The sequence below is a fragment of the Talpa occidentalis genome, unplaced genomic scaffold, assembly GCF_014898055.3.
Source record: "Talpa occidentalis isolate TD23 unplaced genomic scaffold, MPIMG_talOcc4v2.1 talOcc4.8, whole genome shotgun sequence".
NCBI lineage: Eukaryota > Metazoa > Chordata > Mammalia > Eulipotyphla > Talpidae > Talpa > Talpa occidentalis.
In genome coordinates, this window is record NW_023605194.1 from 80,817,831 (window position 1) to 80,834,421 (window position 16,591).

The 16,591-nt window shown below is 34.5% G+C and overlaps 1 protein-coding gene across 3 annotated transcripts in view; it reads left to right on the forward strand.

Annotated features, from left to right (window-relative positions):
* KCNT2 (potassium sodium-activated channel subfamily T member 2) overlaps positions 1-16,591 on the forward strand; it is a 304,909-nt gene that overhangs the window by 14,054 nt on the left and 274,264 nt on the right. The gene's annotated exons all lie outside the window — the stretch shown is intronic.

The following is a 16,591-nucleotide window of genomic DNA, read 5'->3' on the forward strand; positions in this document are numbered from 1 at the left end:
GCATACTGTGTAAGAGCTATTTGAATGATGTGATCCTATACTCACACGATCCTTGAGCCTTTATTGCGTTGGAGAGAAAAGACAACTACTGCATAAATTAGAACACGATACAAGACTTAGTGCTATAGGAGTATTGGGAAAAGCTTCTTGGACAGTTCTAGAAAGGGAGTAAATTTTATTAGTCTTCATGTATTAAAAAAAAAAAAAAGTAGTAATGGCTAACACAAAAACACAATGGATTGTCTCTATGGCATGTCCTAGGAAAAAATGAAGTAAGTAGATTAAATTGGAAGCAATATAGGATACATGGTTAATAAGTTTACATTAGTAGTTCAAAGGGAAGATTCTAAGTGAGCTTATATTGCTAAATGAAAGAGTTTGATTTTGTTTTTGTGAAATTATTGACAGGGTTTGAATAAGGAAGTGACATCCATATAATTTAGTGGATTTATTTCAGATATGTGAAATGATTTGGAAGAGAAAGGGTGGGGATATTCATTAAGTCAGTGATAGTAAAAATGGCAAAAAATAATCTGTTAACGTGCAAGTGAATAAGACCCAGGGATTCCAGACTGTCAATGATCGATATTGTAGAAGGGATGCAGCCATCCACGTACACAGCCAGAGGAAACAGACTATTAGTGTGAAAGATTAATGTATATATAGAGAAGAAAGGATTTTAAATAATGGTTTCCTAATATGACTCCAGAAATTGCCCATACCCCCATTAGCATATGCCCAGCCTAACAGGCTTGGTCTGAAGCAGGGCTGCTGAGGCTGAAAGCTTGCCACAAGTCTAAGGTACCTTGCAAGGAACAACAGATCCCAGAGAGGTAGAGGAAAAAAAGAGAGACACAAAATTTGAAATACACCACATAATCCAACATAAGGTCAAGATAATGGCTGCTTTTATCTCTGTCAAGGACCCAGAGCAGCCTCCTTGTGTGTCTGTCACCCACAAGTCTCTCCCAAGTATCTCTTCATGTCTGTCTTCCATATGTCTCCTCCACATTTATTCCTTTCTTTTTCATTCCACTTCCCTTTATATATCCACCTTGATCCACCTTGCTCCTTGCTAGCTGTCCCCCACCCTCATTCAGCAAACTCAATTGATGGTATACTGGGACTTGTAGGCCAGGGTGGCTCATACGCTCTTCACAGAAGTGTATCTGTAATAAATCCAGCAAAAATCATAATGAAATCTGTGAAATGACCGGAAACAGAAAAAGGAGTTCAATTTGTGTTAGTGCTTTACATGTCCATTCGCTGCAATTTGATATCATTCATTTGGATTATGAAGCCTAGGGGGCAAGATTTCTAGTAGCTAATAATATACCTTATAAAACATCCAAGAAACGTGCTGTTTTAATTTTAAATTAAAATTTATAGGTAGAAAAATCATAAGACTATGAATGAAAGAATATTTGCCTACACCAGCCTTTTTCTCTGCAAAGTCATTCCTTACCTGGAAGAGTGTGTCCTATGTTTTCTAGAGAAATAGTGAAAAACATACTGATGGTCCTGCTAGTAACTGGGAGAAACAGAAAGGATGGACTCAGAATAGGGTGGGGGAGACTAAGGGTTGGGGGGAGAGAGAGAAGAGAAAGAGAAGAAGGGGATTAGGGGAAGGACAGAAAGAGGGGGGAAGAGTTCCTAATACTATTCCTAATCCTATTAGACTAAAAGTACCATGCCAAATAGGATTATTTGAGAATTTAAAGATATAGTTGCTACATTTATTGTGCAGCATTGTTCAAAGGGCATGCAAAATACTTTACTTACACACAGACATATACATGTGTGTATTTTATATGTAGTCTCTTAAGAATTATGTTTATACAAATGGGGTTATACCAGAGAAAATACAGTTTTATTAACTGCTGTTTTTCATTTAACACACTATTCAGTAGATGTATTTAAATGTATTGAGTGAAATGCACTCAATAGATTTAAGTAGATTCCTGAAACAATATTATTCATAACAGTGTAATATTCCATCATATCATTGAGCCATATTTATTTAATTTGATATTGTCGATAGACATTTAGGTTGCTTTCAAGATGACACACAAAGGTAAATCCATTTTTTCTCTGGAATAAAATCAGATAGTTGGAAGCAGAGGAGCATGTCAGTATATCAAAACAGGGTAATTTGAGCTTTCATAATTTTGGAGTAGTATTTACCTAATTTTCTATTATGTTACACTTACCTAGACATTACAGGGTATATTTAATTTTGAAAACAAATATCAAAGATTTGGTGTTACATGTTCTATGGGTTATTTGTGGCAATTTTTTCCCCATTAAAATAGTAGATTAAAATTTCAATGAAAAGTAGAAGTAAATAATTTTTATATTGAATACTTCTCTAAACATGTATCTATAAATTACTGTAATTAAAACCTGCAGAGTTAAAGCTTTTAAGCATTCAACTAAATTAGGACTCTGAAATTAACACATGATACTTAGCAATATAAATAATTATACAGGATGTTAATAAATAATAATACTTGGGAATTATAGACTTATTGCATAAAATTAAATAATTAAAAGGGAAAGGTCTTGTACTTTTAATGTCACTATAGTATAGCTATGGAGGCCATAAAATCTTAACCATCTTGTACTATGGGTTGAGGTCTCTACTCTAGCATTTTATAAACTGTATCCTTGGGCAGTTTAATCTCTGCAGTTATCAGTGTCCTCCTCTGCCTGATGAGGTTAATTTACTGCCTTTGGGAGATGAGACTATTGATGAAAAGTAGGCATAGTACTAGGTAATAATTACTGTTAAATAAATGTTAGTTGTTGGTTTGTTGTTATTTTATTAATAGTATGTAAGACATTTTAAGATATCCAGTCAGTCTGTAGAGATGATCGATATTTTTCTACTTGAACTTTCATGGTCATATAGAAAAATTATTTTTGAAAACTTTGTAAATACTTGAAACACCAGTTCTGGTTAAAATTTTGTTTGAATTTTTGACACAAAATATAGTCTATGTTTCATTGCATAGCTTTGAAAAAAGATAGAATCTTGGTTGCCAAAGTTTATTGATGTTTCATGTTTTGTAAGGTCTGAATCTGTTTTAACAATGCTGTGGTGATTGTACTTTGGAGAGTCCAGATCTGACATAAAGAATTCTTTTTCTTATTATTTATAGATAGCAAGACTTAGACCATTTCTCCCGTGAGCTCTTATTATATAATGCAGTTAAGAGATCAAGGGAAGACTCATGAAGCATATATAGTTTATAAGAAACAAGGGAATTTAATTATCAACTGACTAGCATGAATTAACATAAGCCCTCCAATGACCAAATTCTTAATAATGCTAATTGTTTTAAAACTTTAAATCAATTAAATGTCCTACAAGATTTTAAACAAACCCATAAAATAGAAACTGTAATAGAAGAGAGGTGAATTGACTCATCTGCTTATTTTATAATTAATTCACTATAGTTGAGAATTATGTGAATTTAAAATAAATTTATATGGATTGATATACATTCAATTATTCAAAAAGATGATGCCATCCTGAATATATTAAAGATATGAAATAAAATTATGTACCTAAGTATTTATGTAATGTGGTTTCCAGTTATCTAGAATTGGAAAAGTTAAGTTTTATCAGAACTTATTGACCCCATCAAAATATTGTTGATGGTAAGAGTCCCACTCACAACATGGTAGATAGTGAGTTTCTGATAAACATAGCCCCATTTCCATTAAGGTCAGAAACAAGAGTGTCCACTTTCACTACCACTATTCAAGTTAGTATTTGAATTCCCTGCCAGAGCAATTAGGTAAGAAAAAGACATAAAAAGAATCCAAACTGGCAAAGAAGAAGTGATGCTATCACTGTTCACAGATAACATGATAAAACCCAAGAAAATCTAAAAGATTCTACAAAAAACCTTGCTAGAAATAATAAATGAATATTTAAAGCAGGGCCTCCCTGGTGGCGCCGGTGGTTAATCGCAGTGCTGTGAAGCTGTCCGCAGCCTCTCTGCAGTGCTTGTAGTATCCCGGCTGGCTGTGGAGATAACCACATGGCACGACATACTTCTCCTGTCTCATGCGCTGCTCCCCTCAGCAGTGTTTTCAGTCAGTCTGCCTGTTCTGTTCCCCACTCTGTCTCTGGTGAATTCTCTTACCCTCCCACACATCTGGCCTATACCTGATTCTTGTATGCATAAATAAAATAAATAAATCTTTAAAAAATATTTAAAGCGGCAGGTAGAAAATCAGTACACAAAAATCTGTTGTATTCTATATGCAAACAAAGAATTAGAAGAAAGAGAAATTAAGGAAACAATCTCCTTGGGAGTAATTTTACAAAAAAGCTAAAGAATCTGTACCTATTGTATAATGTAAGACATTATCAAGGAAATTATCGGAAAAAAGGGGAAAGATAAAAAGGGGAAAAATAAACATTATTTAAAATGACCTTATTACCTAAGAAAATTTATAGATTCAGTGCAGTATCTATTACAATCCAAAGGATATTTCTAAAGGAAATAGAACAATTATAAATTTTTCATGGAACCACATAATTATTTAATTGTTATTACTCAAATAGTAATTTTTAATACATATTTTTATTTATATCTTTTACATCACTGGGTATTCCCCATAAAATTCCCACCACTTGTTCATCTGTGAACCAACACCATAGTCCCTTGTGCTCTTTTCTACCCTTTTTGATCCTGTTTCCTCCTCCTCCCTCACAGAATGTCTCTTATTTATGGTTGCCTAATAGTGTTTTTTATTATTATTATTATTATTATTATTATTATTATTTTTCCCCTGATCCCTTATTTCCTCAGATCTCTTACCCCCCTATATTCCTCCTATAAGTGAAATCATTTGATATTTTTCTTTTTCCTTCTGACTTATTTCACTGAGCATTATCCCTTCTAGCTCTATTCATGTTGCTGCAAATGGCAGAGTTTATCTGTTCTGATTGCAAAATCGTATTCCATTGTGTATATATACCACATCATTTTGATCCAGTCATCTATTTTTGGGCATTTGGGATGTTTCCACACCTTACCTATTGTAAATAGTGCTGCAGTAAACATAGGGATACGGGTATCTTTTTGAATTAATATTTTTGTGTCCTTTGGATAGATTCCTAGGAGTGAAATTGCTGGGTCATACGGTAGCGCCATCAAATAGTAATCTTGAGAGGAAAGAAAATAAATGTAGGTGACACTCTTTCTGCCTTCACACTATATTACACAGTTATAGTGATCAAAATAGTATGGTATCAAAACAAAAACAGGAACACAGACCAATGGAATAGAATACAGAGCCCAGAAATAAACCCACACAAATGTAGACACTTAGTCTTTGACAGTGGATCCTTGACCAGACCATGGAGAAGGAAAGGACTCTAATAAATGGCCTTGGGAAACTTAGACAACTACATGTTATTATTTAACAGGTTATTACTTAATTATGGATACAAAAATAATTCAAAATGTATTATATATCTGGTTATAACCTTGACACCGTAAGATATAAGAAAGAAAGCATAGGTAATACAATTCAGGACATCAACTGCAGAAATATATTTAGGGAAGTAACTGCAACATCAAGGGAAAGAAAAGCAAACATAAATGAGACCATATTAAACTAAAAAAAAAAAAAACAACACCTTTGTACTGTGAAGAAACCACTACAAAAACAAAAGGCAACCTGTGGAGTGGGATAAGTTATTTGCTCATCACATGTCTGACACAGGGTTTATTTCCAAAATATTTTAATAACTCATACAACTCAATTATGACAAAGCAAACAGCACAATAAAAAAAGGGCCAAAAATATAAACAGGTGCTTCTCCAAAAAAGACAATCAGATGGCCAATATATATGAAAAAACACTCAGTATCCCTTATTATAAGGAAATTGTGAATCAAAGCCACAATGAGATTCCACCTCACACCTTTGAGAATACTCTATGCGAAGAAGTACTGAAACAACAAATGTTGGCCAGGTTGTGGAGAAAAAGTAACACCTTCATTGTCAGTGACATACACAATAGACAAGTCATGGAGCCAACCTAAATGTCCATGAACAGATAAGTATATAAAGAAGCAGTGGAATGTATACTCAATGGAATACTAATTAGACAAAACAGTGTCTTTGGGGGCAAAATGGATGGATCTTGGTGTGATGATGTTAAATAAAATAAGTCAGAAAGCAAAAGACAGTTACCTGATGATCTCACTCATTTGTAGAATATAAAAAAACCGAAGGAAAAAAAGAACTGATGAAATAAGAAGAATAATTCTACAACTCTGTATAGAATGTCTTAGTTTCCAACAGGTATGGGAGAGATGGGAAGACGGAATACAAGAGAGAAAGCAATAGGGTAATCGCTCTGGAGCTTTGTTGGAGGATGAGTGAGGTCTGTGCACACATGGGGTGTGAAGGGTAATCCTAAAAGTATATAGTTATGTAAATTACTTGCAAATCAATAAACTTAGAGGGAAAACATTCTGTTATTAAAAAATAAATTATGAAAATTAAAAATATGTTGATGGTATATAAATACTAAAGTTGAAAGTATAGCGTGCATCTGAAGTTCTAAGTCCTGAAACTCTAGATGACCTATTCCATTTTCATTCTATGAATTATATCTAAGAGATTGAGTTGATGAATCTAATGGATGGGTGAATTAAATATTTTCTTTTTCATTAAAAATAATTATTTAAAAATGATTGTATATCCTATGTTGCTCTGTTATTTCTGGATTATCAAACTAATTTTGTGATTTTATAAGGCTTATTTTGAAGTATTTAGTTTCCACTTGCTAAAATACGTAGTACAGTAATTTCTATTCCATTAACTACATTCTTTTGAGCAGTTTGCTTATTGGGGTTGATGGAATGACAAATAATTTATAAGTATTGTTAAAATAATGTGCCTGGTTTGAATAATCAATATATATCAAATAGTGATATAAAAAATCAGTAAAGACCTTTATGTTTCTTCCCTTCTTTCACAATTTATTCCCTATTTGATATTTGATATGCATACAAGAACCAACCTGCTCTTTATCTTTGAATAAAGATAAAGAATTTGACACTAACCCAGGATTGCATAGCAGTTTAAGAATATTACTATTTCTCTTACCTTTCTGATTTCCCTGTCCCCTTTCCTTCCTTTGAATTTTATTCCCATTCTTATTTGTACTTATTATTTTATTTCATTTTTATATATACTCCTTGGGTTATTATTTTCTTATGTTATCTCTTATTTTACATCTTCCCTTCCCACAACTAGACTCCAAATCTCTCTAAATCTGGTTGTACTCATACTTGGAAAAAAACAGAGCTTGTCAAATGCTGAGCAATCAGTCTTTTCTACCTCATCTCACCTTTTCTTTCAGAATATTGTTTTGCTTGGAACCCTGAGCAAAGTTTCCTGAACAGTAGAACGGAATGATAAACTGAATTTTATTTGTAGTTAGGTAAAGCACCCAGAATTTTATTTGGAATCTTGGAGTCAGTTAATTTTCCCTGAGTGCCAAGATCCTGATCTAGCAAAATCTACCAATTTAATACTAAAACAAAATTTAATTAGAAAAAATTGACAGGATTTTTCTTTTGACAATATTTGTAGTCATTACACTGTTTACCAATATAATTTTCTGAGAATATGTTCAATCATCTGTACTCTGTCTCATCCCTGTACTCTGCACATTAGTGGGCCAAACAATGTCCTGTGTGTTAACATTTCTTCCTTCTGAGTCTTCTAGATTTCCTGCACTGCGAAAAAGAAATTTACTCACACTCTCAGACCAATCCAAAAGAGAGGTCAGTCCATTTGCTTATTTTAAGGAGAACCAAGCTATAACATTAGAAGCTTGTTTTCATACTGTTTCCCATATACTACAGGTCTGGGAGGGAATTGTTTAAATTATAGGCCATTACATCTTCATATGTTTGAGTTTTTTTCTTTTTAATGAGGTTTGTTTTTCCTGTCACTATATTCTGTCAATGTTTGGATCATTCTTCCACAATCACAGAATTTATGGGTACAACCTGGTACTTCAATTTATGTTGGGGATGCTTCCCACTTTCTCTTGTTTGGGTCTCCCATTTTATGAATTTGACTATTCCTTCATGTTGCTGGAGCACATCTTTCTGGAAATTCCTTGACAAGACCCTCTGCCTTTATATCTCATTTAGTTTGGTGACTTTTATGTCTAGTTTTCATCATCATCCTTTTGAAGGCTGGACTTAGCATGACCAGAATTGCTTTACTTCTGGAAACTTACTTTGCAGCATCCCACTATTTAACTAACTGCTTCTTATTCCAACATCTCACTAACTGATTAATTTTTTTTTTACATATCTTAGCAACGGTTAGTCCCTTGTCCATTTCACGTTCATGCTTCGCTCCCATTTTTTAGCTTCTGTTTTCCTTTTCCATTTCTTTTTTAGTCTTCTACCTCATACTTCCCTGTCCCCCCCTTACTACTGCACTGATACTTCTTTTAGTTTCTGGTTATCTTTATTATTACAGATAGGATGAACACTTTTCTCCTATGTTCCTTCTCTTTCTTGAATTTTCCTTATCAAATTTCTGTGACATCAACTTACTTCTAGTTAACATCCTGCCCATTCTTTTTGTTTGTTTTCCTTTACAGGTTTTCCTTTTACTTACTCCTAAAACTTGTGTTTTACCAATGATTCTTCTTTAGTATTTTTCACTTTTTACTTCTTCCCTTTTTCTAGTTTACTACATTCAAATTGTATAACTTTATAATCATGTTAATAATTTCCAAATCTCTATATTTGTTTTACTTATCTATCCAGAGCTCTAGAATTATACACACATTTTCCTCACAAATTATCTTTGTGTAGCTGTCTAACAGACAATTCAACCCATAATGCTCCAAATTGGTTTTATCTGCTCTTTAATACTGTTCTCTGGTATAATTGTTAGGGGAAAAGGATGTCCTAAAGCTAATTCCATACAGCTTTGTGGACTCCACCCCCACCCCAGGCCAAAGCCAAAGACACTGGGAACTCCAAATCCCATCACCATCAAAGGGAAGGTGGCTGGGACCTGAGGGTGGGGTTAAGCAGCCAAGTTGGTATAAAGGCAGACACGTGGGCTTTGGGGGGGGTCCCCCATTTTGGCTCTCCACCAGCTAGCAGCGTTCGGCCAGCTCTGAGCGTGACTTTGGGTTTTCCAGGTCGGCGGATTGGGTAGGACGCATTAAAGTAAAGACTTTATTTCCCTATTTTCTCCCTGAGTTGCACATTTTCCTTATTTTCTTTTCCCTTGTAAATAAACCTTTTATTAACCTTTTGTATGTGCCTGTAGTGGAGTATTAGTAAGTCCCTTTTAAGCGCGTGGGTGAGGACCCACAGCCAGGAACCCGTTCAGTATCGGGGCTGTCCTATAACAGCTTGGCGCCCAACGTGATTTCCAAGCTTCACCCGTGGTTGACCAGCCCAAAGCCAGGAACCTGTTCAATATCGGGGCTGTCCTATAACATTTTCTGTGGGGAGTAACAGCAACAGACAATCAGTAACCCAAACCGAGAGCCTGAAATTCAACCTTAAGCTTGGTTCACTACTAGTCTTATTGTGTTTTAGTTCTTAACTCTTACATTGATGTGGTCATCTTTGTTATAATGACAAAATCCTGCTGCCTGAGACCTCTGTCTAAAGAGTAACAACCTCTAGAGACAACCCACCCCATCCCTACCCTGCTGACCCATAGTGACTTGTATATTTTACTAATTATCATGTAGCCTTTATCTCAGTCTTTTGAAAAAGACTTTCTTTTCTGAAGATCTCTATTCTCATTCTTCTCTGTATCTTGCTGTTTGCCAACCTCCATCATACTTTATTCTATTTCATCTAGTTTGGAGAAAATGAAGCAGCTGGTCTGGGTGCCCTAGTACCCTAGCCCTGTGCATCTTTTCAGTATAAATGGTGTGGTGGTGAGAAAACTATTCAAAATGCTGAGTTGTTGAACCAAACTCATCCAAACTGCCCTATCTTGGTATTAAGGTAGTGGCCAGGATTGGCGAAACTATGATCTTGACTTTGTTTGATAAGGCAACTTGCACAGCTGACCTTTTGTCATTCTACCTAAGCTCAAAATAACCTCTCAAAATCCTAGCTTCACTTTTGCATATTCACTTTTAGCATATGAAGAAAGGAAACTCTTTGTTTACTACCAAATGTGTAGTATGTCCATAATAGATACTCTTATTCTGGCCATTGCCATTAGTTTCATGCTACCAGAAGTTGCAATTAATTTGTTATTGTATTAATATATAGTATAAACAGAGAGCATAAAATGTCAAATTGGATGATGTTTTTTCCTTGTTTTCCACCAGACTTCCCTCTCTTCTACTTTTTAAAAAGCTTAAGATAACATTTAAATTTAAGGTGATATATAGTTATAAGGATCCAGAGTGCAGAGTCAAAGAAGCTGGACCATTTTAGGTCTCTACAGCTGCTTTTTAGGTATTTCTTCCTACTGTATATAAAAGGGCTGTTGTCTATTCATGGACTTTAGCTCCTTAGTAGGCCAACAAAATGGAAGACTTTGTTTTCAAAATGTAATGAAGTGTAGAGTAAGAAAGCAACTTGGGTATTTTTAATGAGATATGGCTCTTAGCGAACACTTTTTACTTTTATTGAGTATAATTAGTATTTGAGTAGAACTTCTTTCTCTTTTCAGAAAATTTTAAAAATAAACAAAAACAAAAATCTTCTTACCAACAATATTCCTCATCCCTACCTTCTTCTTCTGCAATACTTATGAAAAATTCTCTGAAATGAGTTAGGCCATTGAGTGAATTTTGAATTCATTTTAGCTTTGTTAAACTCAAATTCTGAGAAAAAATTGAGGCAATATTCATTTGGCAGCTTTCATTTTCAGTAAGAGCTAGCAAAACTCAAAAGCTTTTATATTATTATATTTAATGATTTATTTTGCTTACTTTTGAATATACATGTCTGTTTCACATTGAAAGAAAAATAGAACTGCTTTTACTAGACTAGTCTAAATTTAGATATTTGGAAGTGTATGGATTTGAATGGTTAGAAAAAGGAGTTACCTGGAGAAAATGTCCTGCTTTCTACTCCCATGAAAACAGTTTATCATGTAAAAGGTTTTTTTCTTTACAATAAAAAAAAGTGAGTCACTGCTACCTAACCTATATTTTCTTGGCAGAAATTGGCATTTATGTGCTCCTATTCTAAGCCTTTGTGAAAGACAAGGCTAAAAATGTTAAGAGGATATATTGCATATATACTAAAGGATATATTGCATATGTACTAATGTTTAGATGTTTATTTAAAAAATGAACATGTTTTGTGAATCGCTATAGGAGCTATAATTCATTGAGAATAAATGACTTGCTTTTTAAAACATGTTTTTATCCAAATAATATTTGTATATAGTTTAAAAAGTCAGCTATTGTTAGAAGGCATTCTATAGGAAAACAAGAACATTGAAAACAATTGGCCCCTGCCTCCATCTTATCAGCCACACCATTGCAGCCTATTCAGAAACACTATTAAGTCACTTGGCCTTTGTTCACATTTGAACTCTATAATATAATTATTAGTTTTTCAATTTTAGTGTCTCTTGACTACCTACTGGAAAGGTGAGAAGTCTTATTACACAACCACATATAGTGGTGTCTACTCCCTGTCCTCCAAATATATATACCATCCTGACTTTTCACTTAGGGAATAGCAAATGTGTATATTATACTGTTATTTAAACATTTCTCAGAGTGGAATAATGTGGTATATCATGGTTAGCATTTTCTTATTCTTGATCTTGATTTTGTTTTTGTTGGATACTGCTCCTCCAAATGCCTTAGCAGACCTATTAAGCCTTTCTCTGTGTAGTGAGACACATCAGGAAGTGTGCTGGACTAGGTGGTTCAGGTCATGCTGTGGTAAGAAAAATCCTCAGATCACGGTGGTTTCTGTGGACTTACTCATGAGCCCCTTCCTCTCCCACTGACCTGTCTTCAAGGTTTGTTCTGAACTCAGAACTCTTGAGTCTTCTTCATCATTTTCTCTCTGTTGCACTGGAACTGCGGTTCATCCTTTTCCTATCATCTTGGGAATAGTTCTTCCTTTTTATTATTGGGTACTCCTTTTTCTTGAGTTTCTTTGTGTTGTGGAACATATCTTTCAGGTGTTTACTAAGAAAATGATTTTAGGAGGAAAATTTTTGAGCTTGTGTATACCAGAAATATTTACCTTTTCATGAGACTAAATATAAAATTTTGTTTTGACAATTATTTCCTCTCAGAATTTAGAAGAAATTGTTCCATTTCTGTTACCTTTCTTTGTTGTTGAGAAAAGATAGTTAGAAGTAGCCTTGAATCTAGTTAATGAAAACTTGTATTTCCACTCTTCTGATACTTCATGAAGATATGCCTTGGTATAAGTCTTTTTTTTAAATTTATTTAATAGTGAATTACCAAATTTAACTGAAAGCTTTATGACTGCGTGGGATCTGTTGCCTGAGAGCTTCACAGTGGGTGGTATAGAGAGTAACTGGTTGTGTCTTTGTCATTGACACTCCTCTTACCCAATTCCAAATGCCAATATTGTAGTTCTTGTCTCCTGGATTAGTTCCTCTAGAGTTAAATCCTCTGGAAACCAGGAAAAGAGTATTTTATATGTTTACTTGCAATGTTAACATGACTGCCCTGTTTTAGAAAAGAACCACCTCCCTAGTCACTTTCTTTCTTTTTGTTTCACCTTGGTCTACAACTACTCTTTCACCCTCCAGTTTTTTTTGGGTACTGGAAGTGTTATTTCCTTAACTGCTTCTAGTAGAGAAAGAAATAGTGATACTAACAGACCTTACACCCACTCTGTTTTCTGAGCAGCCCTTAACTCTCCGCAGTCTTGTTTTCTAGTATATGTATAATATTAAGTAAAATTCTATAAAATGCTTGGGAAAAAAAAAAAAAAAGAGTGTGGATTGCTTTTCTAATCACCCAGTATTATTTTTTCCTAAAGAGAAAAGTATCTGAAACAGAGCAAACCCAGAGGACTGGGGAAGAATCTGTCAGTGAAGCCTCATCTCACCAGCACACTTAAGAATGAAAGGATTTCTTTACATAGGGAATGAGGAAAAAGAAAAGAAAATTTATTGGTCAGCTCATGGCCAGATGCCATCTGTCCTATGCCAGATTGTGTTTGCTGAGCAGAGACCAGGACACAGTTGGAAGCAAACCACGGGGAAAAAAAGGGACAGGCTGCCTGTACTCTACCTTTAAATTCCATGTGGTAATTCTCCTCTGCCCCTTGTTCCCAACAGCTCTCATTCAGGAAGTCAGAGGCTAAACTCCAGAAAGCTCCACCGTTTTACCACTAGGATGGCTACATGCATCATCTGTACTGTTACTACTGGTTCTTTCACAGACCTAGATGGCTTCCTAACCAGCATGTGTTCATCAGGTGTCAGCTGAGCACTGAGGGGATACTGTCTGCTGATAGCTGGAGATTTTTCTATTTGAAGCTTTCTCTGACACCTTTTACCTCACCATATTCTCTTGGAAGATAGCAAATTTCCACTAATAATACCCTCTGTTAAACATTGGTTTTAAAAAATACCTTAACTACATTCTCCCAAGCATGAAAATTATATAACTTATTTAAACAGAAATTCTCATCGGTTGATAATGAACCTTGAATTTTGCTTGAAATCATTGAACAAAAAGGCATCTTTTTTACTTGTTGAAAACTCTAGGAGAAGAATCTGGGAAAGACATAAAGAAACTTGTGTCATTCTTCTTTACTGATGTAGTTTTTAAAAATAAAGGAAGAAACTTTTTTTTCCTATGTTTGTATAATTTTTCATTTCAATATTCTGCATTCATAATCAAATAATGCCAAAACTTTACATATATTCTATATGTATCCATAGTAGCTCATAAGTTTTAGATACTCCATGATTTTTTAAATAAGCCCACATATCTCTTTACATCTTAAAAGAATGTTTTTGGTCTCTATTAAAAACTGTAAAAGTTTACTTTATTTCTTTTAAAGAAACAATTTTTATATTTTGTTATTTTAGCTACCCTCTTTTAGGTTTGTATATGATATCTTTGTGATGAAACAGGGATTTTGTTATAGATTAGAGAGAATACTGAAATGTGAGAGAAAACTTGAATCCCCAGTTTTTGGCTCTTCCACTACTGTCTACTTCTTGGTTAGCTGTTTAACAACTGTATTTCTAAATCCTTACTTTCTAAAATGAAACAAACGTTCAATCATATGATTGATGTGAAAATCACAGTAGATGGTGTATTTGAAGGTAATTGGTAAATTAAATTTCTTTACAAAAATAGCTTATTTGGTATGGGGAGAAACTCCTAAATTAGAATAAAATAAAACACAAAATTCCACTTTTTGGGCTCACTGATAGGGTACTTTCCATATTCATCCATTCAGACTTTATAGGAATATATCCCAAATTAATATTTTTTTGTTCTTGCTTTTTCCTTTCTCCAGATTATTAACACTCTTAGTAGAATAGTAATACCATTAATAACTGAGTCCAAGAGTGAGTGAATGAGTTACTCAGGAACTTGTGACTGTGAGCTAGCTTTCAAACCTGTTCTATTAGTAACCAGTTTTTGTGTACATAAATTTTTATGTAACATAGAAATGTCACACTCTTTTCTTTCTCTCAAGAATTTTCAAGTACCTGGTATGGATCAGGCATTATTGGAAGTGAATTCATGCTATTATGGTATTTATAGTTCTCTGAGTTACTAGGAAGATAAACAAGATTACCCAGTAGCTGCCATGCTAAAGTTATGGGTATGATAAACCTGTATAATGGATGTGGGGAGGAGTAGAGATGCATATGGTGTTTGAGTGAGTTAATTAGGTCAATGTGGTAGAAACATATAGAAGGAATAACATGTGCAAAGGTGTGAAACTTTGAGGGACTTTGGAGAATTTGGGAAAGGGAAAGAAAAGGGTACAGTTTATATAGTGTTAGAAGAGTATTGCAGAAATATGTAAGTTTCTGCTTGTGAATGCACTCTATACTTCCGAAGTTTCTGAAATTTTCTGATTGAGATGGAGGAGGGAAACTACTGAATAATTTTAAGCTGTGAAGTGACCTGCCAAGAATCCAATTTTGGGTATATCTCTTCTCTGCTTGTTCTAAAAGTTAGCTGTGCTTACGTGAAAATTTGGATGATTACGGTTGGCTGTGATATGAGATACATGCAAAATAGATGAATTTTTAGTTCAAATTTCTTTTTGGAAAGTTATTTATAGTCAATGAACTATTTCTTTGAGATAAGAATGAATTGCCTAACTATATTTTTTGCAATTTGAGATTTTCATGGATATTTTTTTTTCCTTGTTAAAAATGTGTGGAGGGGTGGATGTGTATGTATACTGCACACAAGTGTGGGTATATATGTGGTTACACATTGTATTACACAATGCATATTGTCATTAGAGATATGTATAACAACAAAAGTCTAGGAGGAAGAGAAAGGAGAGCATTTCTAGATCTTACCAAGATTCAGAAGCCAGAATTTAAAAAATCTGAGACAGGTACTTATGCATAGTCTTTCATGCCTTAAACCCTGGTGGTGCAGCGGTTGAGCGCTGGGTTGCGAAGCTGCCCGCAGCCTCCGCAGCGCCGGTTTGATCCCCGGCTGCTCCCCGGCCACCGGAGGAGGGTCCCACATGGCGCGCAGACCTCTCCTGCTGCCCGCTGCTCCCCTCAGCAGTGTACTTCGGTCCTGCTGCCTGCTCTGCCTCCCGCTCTGGCTCTGGTGAATTCTCTCACCCTCCCGCGCTTCTGACTGTACCCAGTGCTTGTATAAATAAATAAATAAATAAATCTTTAAAAAAAAAAGATTTTACTCATTCAATGGATATTTGTTCACTTTTCACCATGTGGATACTCTCAAGTTAAACGATACAATAGTATAAGTTATAGCCCTTCCCCCTCCCAGGTAGAATTAACATGTATTATGTATCATGTAATGTATCATGACAACTGTTTGATGGAATTACACCTAAAGGAAATTATTCAGGCCAGAATAAGCTTGTTAAAATATTAAATTGGAGTAAATAATTGCCATTATCAAAGGCCAGTGTTTGACTCTCTTAATTCTATAATACTCAAACATGATCCTTTCCCTTAGTTCCTCACAAAGGTATCAATGTTCTATAAAAAACAAATGAATTTGGAAATAGTGGGATTTAAAATACAGTTCAGGATGCAGAGTACTGAATAAAGTAAAGGTGTCATTTCTCTCAAATTGCTCTATAGGGGTAAGGCAATTCCTATAGTTATTTCAGCAAGGTTTTTTTCTTTTATAGATACAAAGAAGTGTATTTCAAGATTTATATGGGAAAGATAAGTTTCTGGAATAGCCAGAACAATTTTGAGAAAGAAGAATGTGTGAGGCATCAGTCTTCTTAATGTTAGGGTTTACTTTGCTATAGCTATAGTATTCAAGATAGTGTGGTATGGAGGAAGAAAAGTTACATAATTCAGTGCAAATGGATAAATATGTCAAGTTAACTTTTTACAAAGGTGCAAAA